The sequence below is a fragment of the Anolis sagrei genome, chromosome Y, assembly GCF_037176765.1.
Source record: "Anolis sagrei isolate rAnoSag1 chromosome Y, rAnoSag1.mat, whole genome shotgun sequence".
Lineage (NCBI taxonomy): Eukaryota > Metazoa > Chordata > Lepidosauria > Squamata > Dactyloidae > Anolis > Anolis sagrei.
This window is the reverse complement of record NC_090035.1, coordinates 3,473,761-3,492,885: the sequence shown is the minus strand read 5'-3', so window position 1 is coordinate 3,492,885 and position 19,125 is coordinate 3,473,761. Positions and strand designations below refer to the sequence as shown.

Here is a 19,125-nt window from a genome sequence, read left to right as displayed (position 1 = left end):
TCCAAGGAAGCAGAAAACAAGCTTGCTCCCTCCTCCCTGTGGCTTCCTCTCACATATTTATACATGGCTATCATATCTCCTCTCAGCCTTCTCTTCTTCAGGCTAAACATGCCCAGTTCCCTAAGCCGCTCCTCATAGGGCTTGTTCTCCAGACCCTTGATCATTTTAGTCGCCCTCCTCTGGACACATTCCAGCTTGTCAATATCTCTCTTGAATTGTGGTGCCCAGAATTGGACACAATATTCCAGGTGTGGTCTAACCAAAGCAGAATAGAGGGGTAGCATTACTTCCTTAGATCTAGACACTATGCTCCTCTTGATGCAGGCCAAAATCCCATTGGCTTTTTTTGCCGCCACGTCACATTGTTGGCTCATGTTTAACTTGTTGTCCACGAGGACTCCAAGATCTTTTTCACACGTACTGCTCTCGAGCCAGGCGTCACCCATTCTGTATCTTTGCATTTCGTTTTTTCTGCCAAAGTGGAGTATCTTGCATTTGTCACTGTTGAACTTCATTTTGTTAGTTTTGGCCCATCTCTCTAATCTGTCAAGATCGTTTTGAATTCTGCTCCTGTCCTCTGGACTATTGGCTATCCCTCCCAATTTGGTGTCGTCTGCAAACTTGATGATCATGCCTTCTAGCCCTTCATCTAAGTCATTAATAAAGATGTTGAACAGGACCGGGCCCAGGACGGAACCCTGCGGCACTCCACTTGTCACTTCTTTCCAAGATGAAGAGGAAGCATTAGTGAGCACTCTCTGTGTTCGTCCACTTAACCAATTCCAGATCCACCTCACCGTAGTTTTGCCTAGCCCACATTGGACTAGTTTCCTTGCCAGAAGGTCATGGGGGACCTTGTCAAAGGCCTTACTGAAATCCAGGTACGCTACATCCACGGCATTCCCTGCGTCTACCCAGCTTGTAGCTCTATCGAAGAAAGAGATCAGATTAGTCTGACATGACTTGTTTTTGATAAATCCATGTTGACTATTAGCGATGACCGCATTTGTTTCTAAGTGTTTGCAGACCACTTCCTTAACAATCTTTTCCAGAATCTTGCCCGGTATCGACGTGAGGCTGACCGGACGGTAGTTGTTTGGGTCATCCTTTTTTCCCTTCTTGAAGATTGGGACCACATTGGCCCTCCTCCAATCTGCTGGAACTTCTCCCGTTCTCCAAGAACTCTCAAAGATGGTTGCCAATGGTTCCGAAATGACTTCCGCTAGTTCCTTCAATACTCTGGGGTGTAGTTGATCTGGCCCTGGGGACTTGAACTCATTAAGAGCGGCCAGGTATTCCTGAACGACTTCTTTCCCAATTTGGGGTTGGATGTCCTCCAAACCCTCATCCACTCCATCTTGCTGAGGTTGAAGACTCTCTTTTTGTGAGAAGACCGAGGCAAAGAAGGCATTAAGTAGTTCTGCCTTTTCCCTATCCCCTGTCAGCATTGCCCCATCTTCTCCTCGAAGAGGTCCTATCGCCTCCTTGTTTTTCCTTTTTCTACTGACATAAGAATAGAAGCCCTTTTTATTGTTTTTAATGTCCCTGGCAAGTCTGAGCTCGTTTTTTGCTTTAGCCTTGCGGACCTTTTCCCTACAGGTGTTGGCTATTTGTTTGAATTCTTCTTTGGTGATTTCTCCCTTTTTCCACTTCTTGTGCATGTCTCTTTTGTGTCTTAGCACAGTTAGAAGTTCTTTGGACATCCATTCTGGCTTCTTTGCACTTGTCCTATTTTTTCTCTTTGTTGGCACAGTTTGCAATTGCGCCTTGAGTATTTCACTCTTGAGAAATTCCCATCCATCCGTAACTCCCTTGTCTTTTAGTATCTGTGTCCACGGAATGCTGCTCAGCGTTTCCTTCATTTTTTGGAAATCAGCTCTCCTAAAGTCCAAAATGCGGGTTTGACTTGTCTTAGTTTCGGCCTTCCTTTGTACCTCAAATTGCAGGAGCACATGGTCACTTGCCCCTAAGGATCCTACCACTTCGACCGCATCGATCAGGTCCTCCGCATTTGTTAAGATGAGATCAAGAGTAGTCAATCCCCTTGTTGCTTCTTCTACCTTCTGGACCATGAAATTGTCTGCAAGGCAAGCGAGGAATTTGTTGGACCATCGTTGTGCGGAACATCGTTGAGATGGACTTGCTTATCTGAAGTGACAGTTACAAGTGGTCTCCTAAACTAGAAAGAATGGCCCTCAAATTGGGTCAATCATGCGTGTATGTTTATGAATGATTAATATCATCATTTCTGCACCATCGTTTAGGCTTAGCGAGGGCATCAGGCAGTTTCTAAAACACAAGGACAAGAACCCATTCAATACATTAACATGTGAACAGACATAACTATTGTATACCAAGTCGGAAGGTACAATATTTTAAATACTTGCTTTCTTTCTTGGGTTCAGCCATCTGAGTACCTTATAGCTGTGTAGTAAACAGAAACACTCACACCACACAAAAGATACTGTCTATACTTGAGTATAGACAGTATATTTTGAGTATAGACAAATGCAAGATACTCCACTTTGGCAGAAAAAACGAAATGCAAAGATACAGAATGGGTGACGCCTGGCTCGAGAGCAGTACGTGTGAAAAAGATCTTGGAGTCCTCGTGGACAACAAGTTAAGCATGAGCCAGGAATGTGACGTGGCGGCAAAAAAAGCCAATGGGATTTTGGCCTGCATCAAGAGGAGCCTAGTGTCTAGATCTAAGGAAGTCATGCTACCCATGCTCTATTCTGCTTTGGTTAGACCACATCTGGAATATTGTGTCCAATTCTGGGCACCACAATTCAAGAGAGATATTGACAAGCTGGAATGTGTCCAGAGGAGGGCGACTCAAATGATCAAGGGTCTGGAGAACAAGCCCTATGAGGAGCGGCTTAGGGAACTGGGCATGTTTAGCCTGAAGAAGAGAAGGCTGAGAGGAGATATGATAGCCATGTATAAATATGTGAGAGGAAGCCACAGGGAGGAGGAGGGAGCAAGCTTGTTTTCTGCTTCCTTGGAGACTAGGACGCGGAACAATGGCTTCAAACTACAAGAGAGGAGATTCCATCTGAACATTAGGAAGAACTTCCTGACTGTGAGAGCCGTTCAGCAGTGGAACTCTCTGCCCCGGAGTGTGGTGGAGGCTCCTTCTTTGGAAGCTTTTAAACAGAGGCTGGATGGCCATTTGTCAGGGGTGATTTGAATGCAATATTCCTGCTTCTTGGCAGCGGGTTGGACTGGATGGCCCATGAGGTCTCTTCCAACTCTTTGATTCTATGATTCTATGATAAGCCTAGTTTTTCATCCCTTTTTTAGGCTGAAAAAGTCCTTCTCGGCTTATACTTGAGTCAAAGTTATTTATTATTTTATTCTGTTATCATTTGTTTATTTATTATTTTACTCTATTATTATTACTTTAATCATTTTACGCTTTTATTATTACATTTATTATTTTACTTCATTGTTGTTATTATTACATTTATTATTTTACTCTATTATTACTGTTATTTTTACATTTTCATTATTTTATTCTATTATTATTACATTACCGTATATACTCGAGTATATATACCAGTAGCGGCTGCATTTCCCACCCTCGGCTCATATTCGAGTCAAACCATTTTTCCAGATTTTTGTGGTAAAATTAGGTTTTTATTTATCGTGTCATCAGCAACTATACCATTGTATTACAATTCTAACAGAACAAAACAAACATACAGATTAAAAAGGGGGGGAAAAGGGGAAAAAAACACACAGATTTTGCAAACTTGGTAGTTGGTTAAATGTCCTTTGACCAGTATCTGGCCCCTCGGAGTGCCTCTGGTGTTGCCGCAAGAAGGTCCTCCCTTGTGCATCATGTGGCAGGGCTCAGGCTGCATTGCAGCAGGTGGTCAGTGGTTTGCTCTTCTCCGCACTCGCATGTCGAGGATTCCACTTTGTGGCCCCATTTCTGAACGTTGGCTCTGCATCTCGTGGTGCCAGAGTGCAGTCTGTTCAGCGCCTTCCAAGTTGCCCAGTCTTCTGTGTGCCCAGGGGGGAGTCTCTCATCTGGTATCAGCCACTGGTTGAGGTTCTGGGTTTGGGCCTGCCACTTTTGGACTCTCGCTTGCTGGGGTGTTCCAGCGAGTGTCTCTGTAGATCTAAGAAAACTATGTCTTGATTTTAGTCGTTGACGTGCTGGTTGATATCCAAACAGGGGATGAGCTGGAGATGTCTCTGCCTTGGTCCTTTCACTAAAATTAGGTAAAATTAGGTGCCGTGGCTTATATTCGGGTCGACTTATACTCAAGTATATATGGTAATTAAAGTATTAAAAAATCAAAATCTTTGGAAAACTTTTTGGAAAAATTAAAAAGAATACAGCAGACGCAGCTTTGACGGTCTCTTCTTGTGTTTCCACCAAGTGCACCTGTGAGAGTTTGCGAATAGAGCAGGCATGGGCAAACTTTGGCCCTCCTGGTGTTTTGGACTTCAACTCCCACAATTCCTAACATCCTAACAGTGATTTTAAGTAATTGTTTTAAGTTATAGGCTTTAATTATGTGATTTTAAAGTATATGTTGATTTATTATTATTATTTATTTGTTACTAGCCATCCCCTGCCAAGTGTTGGTGTGGCCTAGTCTGTGTATATGTGTTTTGTGTGTGTGTATATGTGTATATATGTGTGTGTTTGTGTTTACATATGTGGTTTTGCACATGCGTTGTAATGTATTTTTCATTTTATGGCTTATTAAGTCTCTTCTGCTGTGTTTTTCAGTATATTTATGCATGATGGTCACTTGGTGGCCTGAGAGGTGTCTTGTGTCCAAATTTGGTGTGAATTCGTCCAGTGGTTTTTGAGTTATGTTCGACCCACAAACGAACATTACATTTTTATTTATATAGACTAGCTGTCCCCTGCCACATGTTGCTGTGGCCCAGTCTGTGTATATGGGTTTTGTGTGTGTATATGTGTATATGTGTGTATATGTGTGTGTGTGTGTGTGTGTGTGTGTGTATTGTGTTTGTGTATATGTATGTGGCTTTGAGCAGGCATTGTAATGTATTTTTGGGGGTTGTTTTTACTTTTTAAAGTCTCTTCTGTTGTGTTTTTCAGTATATTTATGAGTGATGGTCACTCGTTGGCCTGAGAGGTGTCTTGTGTCCAAATTTCGTGTCAATATGCCCAGTCGTTTTTGAGTTCTGTTAATCCCAAAAAGAAACATTACGTTTTTATTTATGTAGATGCTGCATTTCCAAAACCTTATATGTCTTCAAGGCATCGAATTGTGCCTTTGTTGTGAGCCGCCCTGAGTCCCCTTCGGGGTGAGAAGGGCAGGATATACATGCGGTACATAAAATAACTAAATAATAAGGAGTGCTAAATATTGATATTGCTTATTGTGTATTTTTTTTGAGTTTTCATTTTATTTAATTTTAACTGTTTTGTATTGATTAGTTGTTACCGCATTGGTTTATCGATGTGCTTTGGGCTTGGCCTCATGTAAGCCGCACCGAGTCCCTTGGGAAGATGGTAGTGGGGTACAAATAAATTATTATTATTATTATTATTATTATTATTATTATTATCATTATTATTATTATATGGAACTGCATCCTTTGATTGTAACTGTCTTAGGATGTGTTAAATTCCAGCTGTGAAGCAGCCAGTGTGGACGCTTCCTCTTCTCTCGCCACACCATCCTCGTACAAAGGGTTGCTGGACACTTTGCAAGCTGGCAGCCGCAGCATGTAGGCAGGCAGTGAAGCATAGCTGGTGCGCAGCCATGCTTTGGCAGTCACCAGGGCTGTAACCCTCTGCCTTGTTCAGGGCAGTGAAATTTGGGCAAGCCAGCATGGGTTGGGTCTCTGCCACATGGCTCTCTAAGTCTCCTTGCAGCTTTTCTTGTTGCTTTCTGCTTTCACAGCCATGCAAATCAGCCCGATTTGGCAACTCAGCCAAATCGAACATTGTAGGTTAGTGATTCCTGAAAGCAGAGGTTGTCAGGGCTGATGTCTGACACCGAGAAGTCAACAGAAGTGGAAGTTTTTCGAAAGCCTTTGAAATCTATAAGACCTGCATATAAATAGTTGGAAAATGAAGTACGTTTTTGCAATGTTCAGGAACCTCATAGTTATCCTCATTGGTATTATGGAGCACCTGTGGCACAGTGGGTTAAACCCTTGTGCCGGCAGGGCTGCTGACTGAAAGGGAGTGGGGTGAGCTCCCGCCTGTCAGCTCCAGCGTCCCATGCAGGGACATGAGAGAAGGCTTCCCATGTGGAGAGTGGGGTGAGCTCCTGCCTGTCAGCTCCAGTTTCCCATGCGGGGACATGAGAGAAGCCTTCCTATGTGGAGAGTGGGGTGAGCTCCCGCCTGTCAGTTCCAGCTTCACATGTGGGGACATGAGAGAAACCTTCCCATGTGGAGAGTGGGGTGAGCTCCCGCCTTTCAGTTCCAGCTTCCCATGCAGGGACATGAGAGAAGCCTTCCTATGTGGAGAGTGGGATGAACTCCACCTGTCAGCTCCAGTTTCCCATGCGGGGACATGAGAGAAGCCTTCCCATGTGGAGAGTGGGGTGAGCTCCCGCCTTTCAGTTCCAGCTTCCCATGCGGGGACATAAGAGAAGCCTTCCCATGTGGAGAGTGGGGTGAGCTCCCGCCTGTCAGTTCCAGCTTCCCATGTGGGGACATGAGAGAAGCCTTCCCATGCCATGTGGAGAGTGGGGTGAGTTCCCGCATGTCAGTTCCAGGTTTACATGTGGGGACATTAAAGAAGCCTTCCTATGTGTAGAGTGGGATGAGCTCCCGCCTTTCAGTTCCAGCTTCCCATGCGGGGATGTGAGAGAAGCCTTCCTATGTGGAGAGTGGGATGAACTCCCACCTGTCAGCTCCAGTTTCCCATGCGGGGACATGAGAGAAGCCTTCCCATGTGGAGAGTGGGGTGAGCTCCCATCTGTCTGCTCCAGCTTCCCGTGCGAGGACATGAGAGAAGCCTTCCCATGTGGAGAGTGGGATGAGCTCCCACGTGTCATTTCCAGCTTCCCATGCAGGGATATGAAAGAAGCCTTCCATAGGATGGTAACACATCCTGCAAGTACGTTGCCAAAGCATCCCCTGGGCAACGTACTTGCATACGGCCAATTCTCTCACTCCAGAAGCGACTTGCACTTTCTCAAGTCACACAAAAAATGGTATTGCGTGTCAATGTATTTTTAGTGTTAGGTTTCCAAAGTGGCTCATGTTTTAGTATGGAATCTTTACACATGCTGGTCAAAATATGTGTGTGTGTATGTGTGTTGTTATTAAATGAGTATTTGTTGTCGGAGGCTTTCATGGCCAGAATCACTGGGTTGCTGTGAGTTTTCTGGACTGTATGGCCATGCTTCTGACCATAAAGGAATGCTTCTGGAACATGGCCATACAGCCCAGAAAAATCACAGCAACCCAAATGAGTATTTGTTTACAACTAAATGTTAATTCCAATGCTGCATTCTAACTATTATTGTTGTAGATGATCTGGGCGTCCCCTGGGCAACATCCTTGCAGACGGCCAATTCTCTCATACCAGAAGTGACTTGCAGTTTCTCAAGTCGCTCCTGACATGATAAAAATAAAAATCTGATTTTAAGTTTCCGTGCTTCTTAGAGTAGCCAGGTGAAAAAAGGGACGGGATTTCTGTACCTTCCATTGTTATGTGGAGGGGGAGCTTCAGTCGGTGGATCTTGATTGACAAGCATCAGCTGTGAAATTCCCTCTTCTACACAATTATTAAAGCTTCTTGGAAGGAGCGCTCTTGCATCGCCCTTAGTCATCTTTTGACGTCGTCACTGCAGCATTTGGTTTTTGCTGGGTCATTCCTGATCAAAGAAAGAGATCTCTGTTTCGTTCCAGGTAAATGCAAGGTGAGCAGTTTAGATTATTGCGGTCTTTTAGGAACTTTCCTGGCTACCTGTCACTCAGGGTTTGCAGACTCACTCACCAACAGCATTGGTCTTCTCTATGGCCATCTAGAGATCTAGAATGTAGAAGGATAACTTTTTCGAAAGCTACTGTTTCCAAGCCTTTGAAATCTATAAGACCTGCATATAAATAGTTGGAAAATGTAGTACGTTTTTGTTATGTTCAGAAACCTCATAGTTATCCTCATTGGCATTATGGAGCACCTGTGGCGCAGTGGGTTAAACCCTTGTGCCGGCAGGGCTGCTGACTGAAAGAGAGTGGGGTGAGCTCCCATCTGCCAGCTCCAGTTTCCCATGCGGGGACATGAGAGAAGCCTTCCTATGTGGAGAGTGGGGTGAGCTCCCGCCTGTCAGTTCCAGCTTCCCATGTGGGGACATGAGAGAAGCCTTTCCATGTGGAGAGTGGGGTGAGCTCCCGCCTTTCAGTTCCAGCTTCCCATGCAGGGACATGAGAGAAGCCTTCCTATGTGGAGAGTGGGGTGAGCTCCCGCCTGTCAGTTCCAGCTTCCCATGTCGGGACATGAGAGAAGCCTTTCCATGTGGAGAATGGGGTGAGCTCCCGCCTTTCAGTTCCAGCTTCCCATGCAGGGACATGAGAGAAGCAAGGTGAGCAGTTTAGACTATTGCAGTCTTTTAGGAACTTTCCTGGCTACCTGTCACTCAGGGTTTGCAGACTCACTCACCAACAGCATTGGTCATCTCTGTGTCCATCTAGAGCAGTGTTTCACAACCTTCCTAATGCAGAGACCCCTTAATACAGTCCCTCAGGTTGTGTTGACCCCAACCACAACATTTATTTATTTACCATATTTGTATACTGCCTTTCTCAGCCTGAAGGCTATTATGTTTATTATTATTATTATTATCGTTGCTACTTCTTAACTGTCATTTTGCTCCTGTTATGAATCGTCATGTAAATATCTCATATGCAAGGATGTATTTTCATTCACTGGACCAAATTTGGCACTAATACCCGACACACCCAAATTGGGATACTGGTGGAGTTGGGGCGGGGATGGGTTTTGTAATTTGAGAGTTGTAGTTGCTGGGATTTAGAGTTCATTTACAATCAAGGAGCATCCTGAACCCCACCAACAATGGAATTGAACCAAACTTGGCACACAGAACTCCCATGACCAAGAGAAAATACTGGAAGGGTTTGGTGGGCATTGACCTTGAGTTTTGGAGTTGTAGGGTGAACAGTGGTAGAGTTTGGGGAAAATAGGCCTTGACATTTGGGAGTTGTAGTTGCTGGGATTTATAGTTCACTTACAATCAAAGAGCATTCTGAACCCCACCAACGATAGAATTCGGCCAAACTTCCTACACAGAACCCCCATGGCCAATAGAAAATACTGGAAGGGTTTGGTGGGCATTGACCTTGAGTTTTGGAGATGTAGTTCACCTACATCCAGACAGCACTGTGGACTCAAACAATGATGAACTTGGACCAAACTTGACGCGGATACTCAATATGCCCAAATGTGAACATTGGTGGAGTTTGGGGAAAATAGACCTTGACATTTGGGAGTTGTAGTTGCTGGGATTTATAGTTCACCTACAATCAAAGAGTATTCTGAACTCCACCAAAGATGGATTTGAACCAAACTTGGCACACAGAACTCCCACGATTCAACAGAAAATACTGTATTGTCGAAGGCTTTCATGGCCGGAATCACTGGGTTGTTGTAGGTTTTTTCGGGCTATATGGCCATGTTCTAGAGGCATTCTCTCCTGACGTTTCGCCTGCATCTATGGCAAGCATCCTCAGAGGTAGTGAGGTCTGTTGGAAGTAGGAAAAAGGGTTTATATATCTGTGAAATGATCAGGGTGGGACCAAGGACTCTTGTCTGCTGGAGCTAGGTGTGAATGTTTCAACTGACCACCTTGATTAGCATTTGATGGCCTGGCTCTTGTTTGGTGTGGCTTGTTAGTGCCTGGGCAATCTTTTGTTGAGAGGTGATTAGAAAATACTGTGTTTTGTAATGGTCTTTGGCGACCGCTCTGACACCCTTTGCGACCTCTCCCATGTGTCCCGACCCCTAGGCTGAGAAACACTGGAGGGTTGTCCCAGGAAGAAACTTATGTGTGTGCATAATAATAGTAATATAAATAATAATAATCTTTATTTATACCCCGCCACCATCTCCCCAACGGGGACTCGGGGCGGCTTACATGAGGCCAAGCCCAGACAACATATTACAGCAAAATAAAACCAAAACATAAGCAACAAGCAACAACATCATAAGTACATAAAAATATATGAATACATTAAGAATATAACATTACAATATACACAATCACAATGACAGTGGGTGGGTGTATATATTTGTGTATATGTGTATATATGTGGTTTTGCACATGCGTTGTAATGTATTTATTTTATTTTTTTGCTTTTTAAGTCTCTTCTGCTGTGTTTTCCAGTGTTTTTATGAGTGATGGTTGTGCTGTCATGCGCTGGGCCTGTGAAAGAGTCTGTAGACAGGACGTGTTTTCTGAATGCCCAACGGGACGCCGGGGGTGCCTCGGCTGAGAGGCCTTTCGGATTTCCCCACACAAAGTTCTTTTAAAGACTTAGAAAGTTCAACAAAGTTTTTATTGTTGCTTAAATCTTCAATAAATCAAACAAATACTTCAAGGCTTTGAATCAACTGGTGGCTTGCTTAAATCTTGTCCACAAGGGACAGGCAACTTTCTTCATAAACTGTTTCTTCCTTCTACAAGGGAAATCCTTGACCCTTCCCTGGGCAATCGGGCTTAAGCTCTGCTGGCGTGGGCCCCTACACCCGGTCCCAATTGCGTTATGGCTGCTGCAAGTGGTCCTTACCAAACAGAGTCCTTTAGTAGATTTCCAAGAGGAAAGAAGGCTTTCAATTCCCAGCGAAGGCTGGCTGTAGAGTTGTGGAACTAAATTCCCCAACAAAGGCTATGCTGTAAAAGATGAGGCTTTCTACAGGTGGAACTGAGTCACGTCCTGTACGAAAGGCTTCTCCGTGTGAACTGAACTAGAGGGCCCCCTTTTCCTTCCTTAACCCAGAAAAAGGGACGGAAGAAAAGAACATAATGATGATTGATGGGTCATTGGCCCTATGATTGCAAACCAAGGGAAGCTACCTTATTGCAAAATGCATGGAACTTTGGAATACATGCAAACACTCAATAGAAAGGAAAAGAAGTTGGAGCTCCTGGCGCAGCCGTACCAGCACAATGGTCACTCATGGGCCTGATAGGTGCCTTCTGTCCAAATTTGGTGTCAATTTGCCCAGTGGTTTTTGAGTTATGTTAATCCCACAAACAAACATTACCTTTTTATTTATATAGATAAAGTTATGTGTCTTTTATTAAGATGGGTATAGGACTAGTGAGCAGACTGGTGTGATCACTGAATCTAGAAATTTCCATTTTGTATTTGTCCCATTGTTCACATCTAAGTGAATATTACACTGGGAATGTTTCAGCAATTTTCTGTTGATGAAAATTCAAAACTTGGCAATTTCAAAAGGCACTTATCAGAAGATCGTGCAATGGTGACCGTGGTGAGACTCCTATGAGCACTAAAGATTATTGTGCGAACATCCACAACTTCAGTGTGGATATTCAAATGTTCTTTATCAATCCTATTTGAAGTGCAAATTTTTTATGTTCAGAAGCAGTTAGTGAAGCTTTCTATTACTGCTGGATAAAAATGCAATGTGAGTATAATGAATTGTCCTGTCTCTGGAAGCTAATCACGTTTTTAGTTAGACTTGTGCTAAAAATAATGTGAAGTGATTAAATAATGAGGTAGCCTGATGTCTTACATAGTGCACTGGTCAGCAACTAGGTTCCATAGACATTCCTTTTTCAGAAGGAATTCCAAATCCATTGGCTAGTCTTGTCTCCTGCTTCTTGTTTTGGTGTTTTTCCCCCCCATTATGAAGTCTGCCGTGTTATTGCGCATGTATGATATCCTATGGTTTTAGTGTAGGACATTTTTTAAACATTGGAAAGTACCACTATTATCTAAGTGTTTTAAATAATACACCAGTTAGTGGGTTGCATTGCATTGTCATAGCTGTCTGCCCATGTTCCAGAAGCATTCTCTCCTGACGTTTCACCCACATCTATGGCAGGCATCCTCAGAGGTTCGAGAGGGTCTGTTGGAAACTAAGTAAGTGAGGTTTATACATCAAGTCATTCCCAAGTTAAACCCCTGTACCGGCATCGTGGATTCGAATCCGGGGAGAGGCGGATGAGCTTCCTCTATCAGCTCCAGCTCCTCATGCAGGGACATGAGAGAAGCTTCCCACAAGGATGATAAAAACATCAAATCATCCAGGTGTCCCCTGGGCAATGTCCTTGCAGATGGCCAATTCTCTCACATCAGAAGCGACTTGCAGTTTCTCAAGTCGCTCCTGACACGACCAAAAAAATTAAATTCCCAAATTATGGCAACTGTAAAGGGAAACCTATTATAGCAGTTTCTTGGCAAGGGATTTTGCCTTTCTCCTGAAGCTGAGTGTGACTTGGGCAGAAGGTCATCCGGTGGGTTTCTGTGGCCAAATGGAGATTCGAATCCTAGTTCCTCGGTGCCCTCAAATTTATTTATTTATTTATATTTACAGTATGTTTATACCGCCTTTCTCACCCCTGGGAGGACTCAAATCACACCTATCTTGTGAGATATAATGAGTGACACCTAATTATTTCTTTTTAAAATCGAATATCCAAAGGCGTGTGAAAGTACAAGAGCAACACAACAGAGAGGAAACCATCAGGGACCGCTAGTCACCTCTCAACAAAAGATTGCCCCAGGTACTAACAAGCCGCACCAAAAAAATTGCCAGGCCATCCAATGCTAATCAAGCTGGTCAGTTGAAGCATTCATACCTTCCTCCAACAGACAAGAGTTCTTTGTCCCACCCAGGTCATTCCACAGATACATAAGCCCTTTTCCCTAGTTCCAACAGACCTCACAAACTCTGAGGATGCTTGCTATAGATGCAGGCGAAACGTCAGGAGAAAATGCCTCTAGAACATGACCTTATAGCTCGAAAAAAACCTACAACAACCCTGTGTAGATTTTGCAAAGTATTAAAAAAACCTCTAAAATTACAACAGCAAAACAACAGAGAAGAAACACCTCTGCCATAGATGCAGAGAAACACCTCTGCCATAGATGCAGAGAAACACCTCTGCCATAGATGCAGAGAAACACCTCTGCCATAGATGCTTGCCATAGATGCAGGCGAAATGTCAGGAGAAATGCCTCTAGAACATGGCCATATAGCCCGAAAAAACCCACCAGAACCTAGTGATTCCAGCCATGAAAGCCTTCGACAATACAGAGGAGAAACAATCAGGAACAGCTAATCACCTCTCAACAAAAGATTGCCCCAGTCACTAACAAGCCACACCAAAAAACTGCCAGGCCATCAAATGCTAGTCAATGTGCTCAGTTGAAACATTCACATCTAGCTCCAACAGACAAGAGTTCTTTGTCCAACCCTGGTCATTCCACAGATACATAAACCCTTTTTCCTAGTTCCAACAGACCTCACTACCTCTGCGGATGCTTGCCATAGATGCAGGCAAAACATCAGGAGAAAATGCCTCTGGAACATGGCCATATAGCCTGGAAAAACCTGCAACAACTCTGTGTAGATTTTGCATTTTATCAGGATCAGAAAATGGGAATATCGAGGCATTCTCGGCCTCGATGAGGGCTCAGAAGAGTGGTATACAAATATAGTAAATAAATAAAAATAAATAAATTCTGTGAATCCCTTTGGTCAAATGCACATCGCAACGAATGATTTCCTTTTTCAGCGAGAAGCGTATAGGTAAAAGTTGATTTTCACTTCTGTCCTTTAAAAAAAAAAACACAACTTTTTAATGTCCTATAAATAAATCATTTGAACAGGAGCTCTCGCAGAACTGCATCGACTTTGATGTGGACTAATTAAGTTCATATTTCCTATGGACGGCTTATAGTGCTTAAATAGAACCGGCTGAAGCCACGGCCTGCCCAAATCAGATCCTGTGAGTTGTTAAGCTTTGATCTATATTCCTCTTAAGATTCTTTCGCAGAAAAAAATATATATATTGCTTGGAGTAGTTCCATCAAAGTATAGCAGACTCTGCATCCCAAGAGCCTTCCTTCCTTCCTCCCTTTTCCCTAAGAAAAATACGAATTTTATTCCGTGTGTGATCTTGCCTTGGAAATTGCTCCTGAGTATTGTGTGCAAAATGCTTTGCACACACTGTCAGGGCGGCAAGGCTGCTTAACTCGCCTGCTGCATTACTTCTCCTGCCACGTGTCCCTATAGATTAGATCAATGCATCACCTAATAAGATGTTTAAAAGCATTTCCACGATTTGCTGACACAGGGGAATGAGGAGGGAAAGGGAAGAGATTTTTGTGCAGGATCTTGAAACATTCTGCTGCAGCCTTGGCAGGCAAGGTCTGGTTCACATGTGAAATTGGCTGCTGCAGTGGTGCATTGCAGGAAAAGCATCCACTCCGCACACCGAAATCGAATAACCACAGCAAGTGCATATATGTCGCTATAGAATGGTTTTTATGGAAAGGAGGGTGAGTTGCAATCTGGAACCATTTTCCCTTCACGGCTTAGGAAGAAAGAAAGGGATGCTACCTTTGCAATTCACAACAATGCAGTTGCGTTTACATTATTTGAGTGTATCTTCACGCTATGCTGAGGTGTTTATTTTTTCCCCACCTTAGTCATTCCTAATTATGTTAATTTAGGAAGCCTTTAAAACTGTGTGCGTGCTTCGTAATGCACTGGATACTCCGTTCTAGTATCGAGAACTGGTGGTGAAATTGGAGTTTCTGCTAAAGGTAATTGATGACTCTCTGATAGTCATGTGCATTCGGGACTTACCTTGATCCGTTCCATGTCCCAGCTTTCGGAGGGGTCCCATGCTACTCTGCATGCTACTCTGGAGCATGCAACGTATCATTGTCCTTCTATAGGGGTCCCTTTCAAATCTAGGATATTATATCTGTGTGTGTGTGAATCATTTCGGCTAAGCCTCCCAAAATCAGGAGGTCAGATAATTGTTTTTTTTTGTTTTCGGGGCCAAAAGATCTGTTTTTTTCCAGCCCATTATTGGGGAAGGGGGGACTTCACCCCATAGGTCCAAAGAGCCCAGGCCTATGGGGGGGGGGGGACGCTTCACTCCGTAGACCCAAAGCGCCCAGGCCTATGGGGGGGGACGCTTCACCCCGTAGACCCAAAGTGCCCAGGCATATGGGGGGGGGGGACTTCACCCTGTAGGCCCAAAGCACCTCTTGGGGAAGGGGGGGACTTCACCCTTTAGGCCCAAAGCACCCAGGCCTATTGGGGGGGGGGACTTCACCCTGTAGGCCCAAAGCACCTATTGGGGAAGGGGGGGGGGGAACTTCACCCCGTAGACCCAAAGTGCCTGGGCCTATTGGAGGGGGGGGGGCTTCACCCCGTAGACCCAAAGCGCCCGGGCCTATGGGGGGAGCTTCACCCCGTAGGCCCAAAGCGCCTCGGACTATTGGAGGGGGGGGACGACTTCACCCCATAGACCCAAAGCGCCCAGGCACATGGGGGGGGACGACTTCACCCCGTAGACCTAAAGCGCCTGGGCCTATTGGAGGGGGGGAACGACTTCACCCCGTAGACCCAAAGCGCCCAGTCATATGGGGGGGACGACTTCACCCTGTAGGCTCAAAGCACCTATTGGGGAAAGGGGGACTCCACCCCGTAGATCCAAAGCGCCTGGGCCTATGGGGGGAACTTCACCCCGTAGACCCAAAGCGCCCGAGCCTATGGGGGGGACTTCACCCCGTAGACCCAAAGTGCCTGGGCCTATTGGAGGGGGGGACAACTTCACCCCATAGATCCAAAGCGCCCAGGCACATGGTGGGGACGACTTCACCCCGTAGACCCAAAGCGCCTGGGCCTATTGGAGGGGGGGGGGGAACGACTTCACCCCGTAGACCCAAAGCGCCCAGTCATATGGGGGGGGGGGACTTCACCCTGTAGGCTCAAAGCACCTATTGGGGAAAGGGGGACTCCACCCCGTAGATCCAAAGCGCCTGGGCCTATGGGGGGAACTTCACCCCGTAGACCCAAAGCGCCCGAGCCTATGGGGGGGACTTCACCCCGTAGACCCAAAGTGCCTGGGCCTATTGGAGGGGGGGACAACTTCACCCCATAGATCCAAAGCGCCCAGGCACATGGTGGGGACGACTTCACCCCGTAGACCCAAAGCGCCTGGGCCTATTGGAGGGGGGGGGAACGACTTCACCCCGTAGACCCAAAGCGCCCAGTCATATGGGGGGGGGGGGACTTCACCCTGTAGGCTCAAAGCACCTATTGGGGAAAGGGGGACTCCACCCCGTAGATCCAAAGCGCCTGGGCCTATGGGGGGAACTTCACCCCGTAGACCCAAAGCGCCCGAGCCTATGGGGGGGACTTCACCCCGTAGACCTAAAGTGCCTGGGCCTATGCGGGGGGAGACTTCACCCCATAGACCCAAAGCGCCTGGGCCCGGCAGGGCATGCAGCCAAGCACCGAGTAAGGAGCACTCATTACTTAACGCTCAGCTGCAGTCCCTACCAGGCCCCAGGCAATCGATCTGAAAAGCAGGCTTGGAGCTGGTACCTGCTCCCGCCTGCCTTTCGTTTCGATTGCCTTTTCGTTCCAGGAGGGGCCTTTCCGTTTTGTGCCATCCAAATGTACGGAACAAAACGGAAACACGAATCAAACGAATGGGACAAATTTTGAGCCCATGACTACTCTCTGTAGGAATGTGCTTCCCTTCCTGGTCTCTGTGTGGTTGTGGTCTCCGGATGCAACATGGAACTAAGGGCTGTCCTGCCACATGAGTGGAAAACCCACAATCTGGTTCCATGTGTTAAAAGTTCCAAGATGGCTTTGTTTATTTGCCATCCTTCACTTATTTTGAAACCACTAAATAATATTAGTATTTATCCACACTTGGAAATGCTCTTTATTTGACACGGTGTGACAAGCTTGCGGCATCTCTTTTAAAATGTTAGTGTTGTAAATTGAAATAGGAAATCTCAAAACAGCAACCGACCTTCTCATTGTCATTTCCGTCTTCCTGTTTTCCTTGACCTTTTGATTAAAGTCACCAGAAGCATTGCCGTTAAGGCATTGGCAATATCACTAAGAAGGTAAACGTTGGCTCCGTATGTGTCTCAACAATCATATTTATCTGGGTTGCTGTGAGTCTTCTGGGCTGCCTGGCCATGCTCCAGAAGCATTCTCTCCTGACATTTTGCCCACATCTATGGCAGGCATCCTTAGAAGTTGGGAGGTTTATATATCTGTGGGATATCCAGGGTGGGAGAAAGAATTATTGTATGCTTGAGGCAAGTGTGAATGCTAGAATTGGCCAGTTTGATTATTTATTTATTTACTTATAGTATTTATATTCCGCCCTTCTCACCCCGCAGGGGACTCAGGGAGGATTACAATGTACATATACATGGCAAACATTCAATGCCATTTAGACATACAACATATATAGACAGGCACAGAGGCAATTTAACATTTCCAGATTTCCGGCTTCATGAAGCTATGCTCGATTCCGGCCACAGGGGGAGCTGCCACTTCACCGTCTACTTGTGACAATGAGTCCTTGATGGAGTACTTCCTCATTCTTACACACACTGCTGGAAGGTTTTATGGTGTTGTAAATTAGTTAAATTAGCCTCCCCGCATGAAGAGGTATCTACATTTCCTACTTGACAGATGCAACTGTCTTTCAGGCTGCATAGGTCGACAACAAGCCAGACTATTAATGGTCGGGAGCTCACTCTTGCCTTTGAACTCATGACCACTTAGTCAGTAGTGATTTAATGCAGCTGGCTACTAACTAGCTGCACCACAGCCCTGTCCAAGAAATGCTTTCATCTCCAACAAGAAGCATGATGATGAGAGAACCACCTGTAAATGCCTGTGATCTTTCAGAGATCCAATACTGCCCCAGTATACCTGATCCACTGGTGTCCACAGAATACCCCTTAAAAGGATAGGAACAATGTTTTTTCTTTTAACCCAATTCAAAAGTAAATACTTGCAAATTGAAAATGTACATGGATACTAGCATTTTGTTCTCCCAACTAATCCACAGTTTGCAATGGGGAATGCAAAAATATCCATTCCAATATCTCCTGGACAATGTATGCATTTTAACGCAAGAAGAAAAGAGAGCAGCAGATTAGCATTGAATGGCCTTGCAGTTTCAAAGCGTGGCTGCTTCCTGCCTGAGGGATTCTGTTGTTGGGAGGTGTGAGCTGGCCCTGATTGTTTCTTGTCTGGAATTCCCCTGTTTTCAGAGTGTTCCTCTCTATATACTGTCCTGATTTTGGAGTTTTAAATACTGGTAGCCAGGTTTTGTTGATTTCCATGTTTCCCTCCTTTCTGTTGAGATTTCTCTTTACCCTTAACCAGTTTTTCTAGGTCTCTTGTCTTAAGTATATTTCGATTTATAGCAAGAGGTGACCCCTGCTTTTCTTCAATAATATTAACTTATTTTTGATCACATATTTTTCTTTCACCAGGACAGGGTTGAGTATTTATTCCTCTTCAGACATTTGGTAATGAACATTTGAAGGAGCCTTAATGTATCGGATATCGTATTGTCAAAGGCTTTCATGGCCGGAATCACTGGGTTGTTGTAGGTTTTTCCGGGCTATATGGCCATGTTCTGGAGGCAATTTTTTTCCTGACGTTTCGCCTGCATCTATGGCAAGCATCCTCAGAGGTAGTGAGGTCTGTTGGAAGTAGGAAAAATGGGTTTATATATCTGTGGAATGACCAGGGTGGGACAAAGGAAGGAAGGAAGGAAGGAAGGAAGGAAGGAAGGAAGGAAGGAAGGAAGGATGGAACCACAGAGCAAAGGAAGCGAGAAAAGAAACAGGTAGAGAAGGAAGAAAGAAGAAGGGAAAGAAAAAGAGGGAAGGAAGGAAAGAGGGAGGGAAGGAAGGAGAGAAAGAAAGAAGGAGAGAAAGAGGGAGGGAGGGAGGGAAGGAAGGAAGGAAGGAAGGAACCACAGAGCAATGGAAGCGAGAAAAGAAACAGGTAGAGAAGGAAGAAAGAAGAAGGGAAAGAAAAAGATGGAAGGAAGGAAAGAGGGAGGGAAGGAAGGAGAGAAAGAAAGAAGGAGAGAAAGAGGGAGGGAAGAT

General features: G+C 45.1%; 1 protein-coding gene across 2 annotated transcripts in view; it reads left to right on the top strand.

Annotated features, from left to right (window-relative positions):
• Positions 1-19,125, top strand: part of LOC132780020 (ubiquitin carboxyl-terminal hydrolase 22-A) — a 204,119-nt gene that overhangs the window by 42,958 nt on the left and 142,036 nt on the right. The gene's annotated exons all lie outside the window — the stretch shown is intronic.